At 38.2% G+C, this 9,028-nt stretch overlaps 1 protein-coding gene across 9 annotated transcripts in view; it reads left to right on the top strand.

Annotated features, from left to right (window-relative positions):
* Positions 1 to 779: 779 nt before the first annotated feature.
* LOC105837405 (kazrin) overlaps positions 780 to 9,028 on the top strand; it is a 93,260-nt gene continuing 85,011 nt past the window's right edge. For 8 of the 9 annotated variants that reach the window (XM_036283156.1, XM_036283160.1, XM_036283159.1 and 5 more), the window contains exon 1: positions 6,632 to 8,532. The gene's annotated coding sequence lies outside the window, so the exon portion shown is untranslated. Of the gene's footprint in view, positions 2,276 to 6,631; positions 8,533 to 9,028 lie in introns of those variants that run through there. The other variant, XM_036283155.1, reaches the window with a different exon arrangement.

The raw sequence follows: 9,028 nt of genomic DNA, 5'->3' as shown, positions 1-9,028 counted from the left end.
GGAAAAGGTTTGCATCCTGTATGTTGCACGGGATTTTAATTGGAATAAATATATCATGCTCAGGCGCGTTTCAATCGCATATCAATTAAATTTCGCGTTTAGCGCCTGTTTATTTATTTGTCCGGTAAATAAATACTTTTAATCGCGCGCTTGATCCTAAATTAATTCGCAAATAGCAGTGCAAATTCGCAATTTTATTACAGTCACGGTGGCCTTTTTGTTAGGAAAAATAACGTACGCAAATAAATATTGATACGGCGCGTATAGGTCTCGTGCTCAATCGCAAAAATAAAAGCTGATACATATACCGCGCGCTCACAAGCGCTGGAATTTATACATTGCCGCGAACGTATTGTTCGGTGTCAGGTAGTGGATATTGTGCACCAGTCGGCTCAGGTGTTTCGTCGCTTGACGATGCTACACTTTTCCGATTCAGGCTCGACCAGCAGGTCGTTTTAATGCCGAGCATCTGCTCCTAAAAACGGGCAAATGGCTTCGTCCTTTTATTAAAATTTATCATTGCGTATAATAAAGATTCTGTTTGGTCCGCGTTCTTGAAAGCTTTTCGCGATTATTTCTGAAACCCGCGCAAGTTTACCACGTAAATTTCGACACCTTCCCGAACTGTCACTGTGACGCGTTAAATTTTGTAAATTAATGAGCGCTGCCTGTGAAGGAAAGAACTGCAATTAATAAAAAAACAGATTTAAGATTAGGACAAAAAAATATTTTAGCTCTTTATTTTAATACTTGTGTGTGTGTGTGTGTGTCAAGCAGATATACATTTTCAAGATTTTAAAATCTTTCTTTTGAATAGAAAATCGACAAGTAGTTAAAAACTTCTTTGTTTGAACATAAATAACTTATATGTAAGTTTAAACATTAAACATGTGCACGCGAATACATAATAATTTGACGTAGTTCATAAATCGCGCGTTACATTAAACGGAGGAGTCAGAAATTAAGTGGCCATAATGGAACACATACTATACACGTAGATATGGATAAACATGCATAACTCGTGAAAAGATCGGCGCGCAGCTGCCGTAATCGTAGAAAAATTGCTCGCTATTATTCTGCTCTTATTTACTGGCACTTATCTCATTATTCTCTCGTCAAACGATTCTATCTCTCGCTCGAATATTCAGCGTCGTTCCCTCGCGCCGCGTCCGCAAAAGTGAAACGACGGCCTACCCATCCACGGGCGACTCCTCGCCCGTCGCACTCGGTCGACTCGATCAAAACGCCGCGGCGCAGGATGCGCATAATAACAATAATAACGGCAAACAATAATGGGCTCGTGGGCAGAAGTCGTTCTTTCCTGTTCAGACGGCGAACGCTGCTCGGTCGAACCCCAACAACGAGCCGCCGGCGCACTACCTTGAGGGCCCCTGAAACGAGAGGGTTCCGCCCCACCACGGGGCCCCGCCGTCGAGGGCCCGCTTCAGGTCGGCCAGACGTCGTCGGTCTGGTTCGCCTGTTCTTGCATCCTCAGTCGGCTTGCAAACCGGTGTCACGACCACAGGCCTGGGTTGGTAGTTTCTCGATCGCGTCGGCTCGCAAACGCCGCATCCATCTTACCCAAGTACCAATTTCGGGGAACGACGCACCGGCGACCTATTTCGGAGTAAACCGGTATAGCGCGAGATACTTTCGACGGCTGTTGAATCGGCGCGCGTCTCGAAGTCGCTTTCTCGCGGCAAGACTCCGTCATCTTCAGCGTTCGCTTCTTGCTCCTGCCCCGCCTCCCTCCCCTTTCTCATTCTCTTCTCTCCCAACTCCTCCGTCTCGCGGAGCGTACATTGTCGAGAGAAGTTGAACTCAGAAGAGGCTCCGCTGTAACACCAACGCGTACGACTGGCGACGACAGTATCGTCTTCCTTTGATTCGCGACAGTTTCGCTGGAAATTCCGCCGTGATAAGCGCTAAAAACGGAGCGAATGAGTAACGAGAGGCACCGTCTTGCTTGCGCGACATTTGAAGTTCCAGAGAAGTGTACAGTGCTGAAGTGCGAAAGCAATGGTGAATCCGAATACCGGTGCAGTTTGTGCGTCTCGTAGAATCGAGTCACTGCGGGATTGAAGTAAGAAGTATCTGGAAAACTACGGTGTGCCGTTGCCTTTCAATGTGGAGGATGTAAAAGTGCAGTCAGTGGACGACCGTGATAAGTGACGCGCCGACGTTGAGCGAGTAAATTGTTGAGAAAGTTCGCGTTCACACACATTTGCATATTCGGAAAAATTTTGTAATCTACTTTGTGTGTTGATTATTTGGGGTAGGAATTGACAAGTGAAAGTATTCATAAAGAGATAGTCACATTGACAGCTTTTTTTATTGGCTTGCCAATTATGGCTGCGGTTAAAGTAGACGCGTATCCTGACGAATACGTCAGAGCGAACAAACAAGAGCATTAAAGTTCTTCAGATGTCACACCAATCCATCAGAACAAGTTCAAACGAGTTTGTTCCCTCGTCTGAATGCGCGCGACTTACTGAATATTGAAGAACTAATTGTTTTGAAGTTTAAAAGTAGAAGTCTGGAAAAGAGAAAAAAAGCTCATCATATTTAGGATTATACGATATTCTTTTTTTTAGCAAACTTTATTCACATATTCAGTTCTTCTACTCTTAAATAAAATTTCTAAGACTGAAGAAAACGTTTGCAAGATATCATTAAATATTATTTATAATAATTTATAACATATATTAGTACTAAAAATTAGCTCGGTTTAGCTCTCTTTTATTAGCCCTCTTTTATTCTTTTAAATTTTGAATTTTATAAACCTGTTAATTTTTTTTTTATTTCAATAATAGGTTTCTAAAAAATCGAATTATTGATGTATTAGTTGTATTCATATAGTTACGACATTCGGCTTTAAAAATTCCGAACTTTGAAGTTATAACAAAATTGTATTTCATAAGAATGCATTTACTGTAATTTTTGTTCGTTGTTAATTTATGTAACTGTTCATCTATTTCTGATGAACATTTCGAAAAAATTCGTCAAAATACGCATCCACTATAACTGTTTATATATCATCTGATTCATATATACGGATTAAACAAAATAGCAGGACAATTCTTTTGATTTATTTAGTTTTCATTAATTCTAAAGATATAATCGCGACAAGCGTTAATAATGTTACTTTTAACTATTTTGCAAAATTAAAGATTAGAAGAAGAGCATAGATATTATACGGAATACTTCTAACGTAGTGGAATACATTAGACTATACTCGCGGTATTTTTGTACTTACAGTAAGCTTTGAAGAGGATTTATCATAGAGAGAGATTTAAAAGAGACCCGAGCGTAATTTCGTCGCGGCTACGCGAAAAATATCCATTACGAGGAGTAACAAATTTAAAGAGCGGTGAACGAACCCGCGCGGTTAAAAACATCATCGCCGCCGGTGAATTCGTCGATGTAAAAGTAATGCACGGTAATCGGCGGAATGCTGCGGGACGGGATACTCTGTTTTCAAGTAGTGAAACGCAATCATGATAAACGCAATGTCGATATTTTACATCTCCAGGATTAAACGACGAGCTAGCCGATTGATGGAATAAAATAGGAAGTGATCGATGAAGCGTGTACTTTAGGAGCTCAAGAATTCAACCGCGAATTAATTCCCTCGATAAGAAATTATAATTTACTATCGAACGAAGTATTTTTATTTATAGGTTTTTCTCTCTCTTTTTATTTTCAGTTCTTCTCTTCGCTCTCTAACGTGGAAAATTCATGACAATTAAAATTAACGTCGCCTGAATAATTTTCATGAAATGATTGATTGTATTAAAATATTAATAATAGTCTGAAAAGATATTTAACTACGCTAAACATCTTTCGATAAATGTCTGAATTAAATAATTAATATTCTCTTAATTTTTGAAATAAAAGGAATAGAACAATTTTTCAATTTCTGATTTATATGGTGAGAAGAAGATATTATGATTCTTATAAATATTATGGCCACTCGTAACATCTTCTTTGTTAAGATAAGAAATTCTAGTAATTACATGGAATAATTAGTAGCCTGCAGTTATTCAGTGGTGCTAATATGCTAATACAGCTGACATTTATTGTTTTTTGAGGCATTTTTAGCTTTTGAGCTTCTAAGGCTTCTAAGCATTAAAAAATTTTTTCAAGATATATTTTAACGTTAAATCACATATTTTTCTATTTTTTTAAATTTACACATATTATTATACAAATATATGTATTTGAGTGTTTTCTGTTGTTATTTAACATTTTATTCAACTATACACATTTTGAATTATACAAAATTAAATAATAGCAGGAGATTTTGCTGACCTAATCCCTAAGTGTGCTGACATCTCAACAGGCGTCTTTCTCGATGTTTTTATATTGAAACAATTTTATGATAAAACAGTTTACAAATAATATAAAATTAAAAATATTAATTATTAACAAAGTTGTCATTCAAAATGTAAACGGAGGGCCATAATACTGTCTTTTTCTCCATCATATCAACTCTTGAAAAATCGCATTGCGAGCAGCCGAGAGATATGACAGTGAGAGTTCAGTGAGGGAAGTCTACGTGCATCGTACGGCTGCAGTAGTACATAATGCGTTCCTCCTTTCGCATCGTTTCACCTAAATTCGCATCTTTTCGAGACAGCGATCTCCGCGAAACGCAACGGCGTCTACTATCTGATGCATCGCTGCCTGGAGTAGCGGAGCGTTGTTCCCACCAACCGCTTGCCTATCCGTGTTGCATTTCGCCGGTGCAGCGGTGCAGCATCACCGCACACGTCGTCTCGTTGAATCGGTAATGTGGCTGAACAAGCAGTTTTAATCTGGATGTTTCGCCACGCCACTGCTGCATTCTACAGCGAGTTCCGAACTTCTAGAGAAAAAAAGAGAGAACAGAAAACTCTTTTCTCCTATCTTTTCTCACGGTAGAATCGACTAGTTTTCGCGGATACGCGGCGAGAAACTGGCAGGTAAAACAAATTCCCGTCAGAAAACACGCTCTACTCCACTTTGACGCCCGTCTTTCTTCAGCAGCGACTTCTCTCTCCTTTCATTAATTTCTTCGAGCCATATTTCTCACAAAACAAACGACCAAAGACAAAATGAAGAATAATGGAAACGTGTTTCTACATCGCGGAAATTTTCAGGGCACGAAGTGGAACTTATTTTAACTTGTTTCGCTTTATACCCCGAAATATTCGGGGCCTCGGTCGCTGTTGGTAGATTCCGTCCGACGAACGACATAAATTCGAGCTACCTCGTTGGCTCGTGCTTTCGCCACATAGCGGTATCTTTTTAACACGCCGGGCCCGCAATTACCTTTTTCCTCCGCGTATTTGTGACGCCTTTCCCCGTCCCTTCGGTATTTCTTGTTCGCGCGCGGGGTTAGCGTTCGCCATCCCGCAGGAATCCAAGGCGATGCTCCTTGCTTCGTAAATTCGCGCACAACAGTTTATGAACATGTTACGCGCGAACGCGAACGATAGCTCGCAATGGATATTTTTACTCGTAGATCTATGGTGGATCTTTATCTTTTCTCGTTTATCGGAATTTCTTCCTGTCGCTTCTGCCTCGACACTGTCCCCAATAAATTCAAATCGGCGTGTGATTCCGTGCCTATGGCGATATAATGCATATTTCAGCGCTACGTACGGGCGAAATGCGAAAGCGAATAGATCACGTAGACCCTCGACGGTCTATCTAAGTTCGAGTCGAAGGAAAAGAGGGACTATCGCGGTTCGAGATCCGCAAATGATATTGCTCGGTTATCTCTGGACCCGCGCTTTCCTTTTCCTTTCCTTTCTTTTCTATTTCTTTTTGGAAGTTTGTCTTTACTTTTTTCCGTGTACTTCCGCAGCGATTCCGCGGAGAGAGATTTCGTTTTGCGATGGTTGATCCGCAACTTTATCGGCTTTACCTTCGTCTCGCGCGGGTTTCCTTTTTCAACCGTAAGTATAGTGTTTCAGGCTTTATTGCTCATTCGCCGACGTTTCCAGTATCGACATTTAGCTGTCTCATCTTGCCCGTGTACTTCTATCTGTCTTCCTTCCGCCGGGGAGAAAGCTCGGAACAGGATGTATCCGTCATATTGTAATCACACAGCGCTCGCTGCACAAAGTGGCGCAGAAACAAATTGATATGTGGAAAATGCACTTTCAAACGTCCTCGCGAAAACCTGATGTATAATTAACTAGAGAATTATTTGCGCGAAAACTTCTTTATTGAATTTCTGTTTTCCGATAATTTTGTTATTGATTTTTTCTTTACATACATTTCATTTAAATATTTAACGCTAAATTACATGCATTTTTAATATCGCATTAAAAATAAACAAATGTGCTCCAATAAAAGTATAATTGAGAAATAATAATATAAAAGTCTAAATTTTATTGTATACTTTATAAGTTTTATTGCGATGCAAAAATACGTTTTTCTATAAATAAACAAAATTTATTTTCTATTTACTTTTGTAACAACTAAGCTCAGAATTACAATAAAACTTTGCATAAATTATCTTCAAAATTTAAAGTACTTATACAAAAAATTGAATTTGTTGGTATCATTATTTTTAAAATAATTTAATATCAAAGTAAATGAATTACAAAAATGTGTTATATAAGAATATAATGTTATTCACACAACTTTTATATGTATTATATAACTTATTTAAAATATTAATATTAACACGTTTCCAATTTTAATTTATTTTGCAAAGAATGTACACGTAATGGACAAAATAAGTATCAATATTTCCTATATTATATCGATAAATGACAGCTAGATTGCATTTTTAATAAATTTATACACAGATTGATAAAATAACATTATCGTGATTTTCACTAACGAGACTCCTTTACGCTATCGAGTTTCGAGCTTTCACGGATGTCGTAAGCATATTTCCTCTGATAAACGTATTACGATATGTACTACGTTTCCTCGTTGTGTTCCGCGCCCATTCCCACCTGAAAGGGTCGCGGTAACAAGTCGCGATACCAAATCGCGTTGCCGCATCGCCGGTTCCGTTCGAGCGAATAATCAGGCACAAACCAGGCGGATGTCGACAAATAATATTAGCGGATCGAGTCGCACACTGAGTGCAGTGAGGATATCTTTGTGCCGGCTTGATTTGATTTCGCACGTAAATTGATGCGATACGAACCCGTAACTCGAATTCGCGTGTCATCGAACTGTTCGTAGAGAAAGAGAGAGAGAGAGAACGTTTATTCCACCGTATTCTGGAAGTGGATAACAAACGAATTAATAATGTAAACTCTGAAAATAAACTTACGGCTATTTTACTAGAAACTTTTTTTTTACTAGAAAAGATTTTATTGAAATCTTATTGTATTTTGTCTTAACAGAAATACGCGTAACGTTATTATTCACGAGTAAGTAAATCGCTAACTTCGCGAAGAAACACTTTGCGACTGTTGCACTAAATTTTCCAGCTACAGAGGATTACCGGTGAACTTTCCGTTAACGTGCATTCCCTGCATTTTCGAGTGTTATCGGTTTGATCGAAGTAAAGTGAACGACATTAACGGAACTGTGAATTCGAGTGAATTCTGCTGATCTTTACTCCGAATTAACAGACTCAATTATTGCGAGTAATCGACTTACGTCTAAGTGTCATTATTAGAAATGTCAGTATTTATCCTTGCGACTTTGCTGGCCACGATCCGGCGGATTATTACTTAGAAACCGAACAAAAGTAAAGTTTTCCCTTGGTCTTGCCGCACGTGACTTGATTTCTTTTTCTCGCGAGCAAAATATGACGAAAGAAATTAGTTCTAACATACACATCGCCTTTGTTAACGCGAAACGTTGGTAACTGGATGAATGACGTTTAAATGTCATTAATGTTATTAAATGTTACATAAGAATTATCTTCCAGCAGCGAGAGAATTAACTCTGGAGTGCTATGAATAAATTTTGACGAATTTCGAGGATGAATTTTGAAATATTAATTTAAGCTTGGTACAGTTTTTGTTGTTGAAATTTTGATTTAAAGTAACGTTTAATAATATTTTGTTACATATTAAAACAGTATTAGTTCAGTTATTCGAGCCCTACAATTTATAAAAATAGAAATAGTTTAAAAACTATTCTTAATTTTGTGGGTGAATTTTTACCTAGAGTAGTACTCACATAAAAAAAATATGAGTACCATTCTAAGGTTAACAAATATCAAATTTAAATATTAAGAAATATTAATGTACGAACATACAAAAGGTATTTTAACAGCGTCAAGATCATCACGACGCGCGAGTGAAATGATGGACGGTATTAATTAAGCGGGATTGACTCGTCGCTCTCTTGCCGTGGAATAAAGCCGGAGAAAGTGTTGTGATTTTAAATCGCGGCTGCGTCGCCTGCCCATGAATAACTACTGAGCGACGAATAAACGGAAGTGGAAGCGTGATTGAACGGCGGAGCGCGCCCTGCAGTCCGGACCGCATTCGCGAGCGAAGCGTGGGAACATTTCTGCTCCGGATGAGCCGACCTATGGTGGAGTTCAGAACGGAGGAATGCTCACCGGCAAGTTCTTCCCCCAAGTTCATGCTCCTTCTCTTTATTTTCTTTTAAGTTTCCCCGTAACCCGTCATCGTTCAGGTGGACTGTCGCCGCCGGTTATCGTTCTTGAAAGCAACTCTTTTCTTGTGATATGTGTCGATCGTATCGATCAGGCACAAAATATAGGTCTATATATACGTTTGGAATATAATTGGATTATAATTAATACATATTTTATCAGTATCTCAGAGGAAATTCGTTGCTTTATATCAATTTTTTATATCAATCATAAAATTCAAAGTTGAATATTTTTGAAGTTATAGACATTAGTTGTTATTACTGCAATACTGTAAATAGTAAGTGAGAATGTTTAAAAAATAGTTATACTCATTATAATTGCAGCAATTATATTTGTTACATAAAAGCATTTATTCTACTTTATCATATATATCTTAATACATATAATACATTTTACTATATTAATATTTAAAATTATCATAATTTATAGTAACTTTTTTAA

Source organism: Monomorium pharaonis, chromosome 2, assembly GCF_013373865.1.
Source record: "Monomorium pharaonis isolate MP-MQ-018 chromosome 2, ASM1337386v2, whole genome shotgun sequence".
Taxonomy (NCBI): domain Eukaryota; kingdom Metazoa; phylum Arthropoda; class Insecta; order Hymenoptera; family Formicidae; genus Monomorium; species Monomorium pharaonis.
Note: the sequence above shows the minus strand (reverse complement) of the source record. Positions and strands in the feature narration are given on the sequence as shown.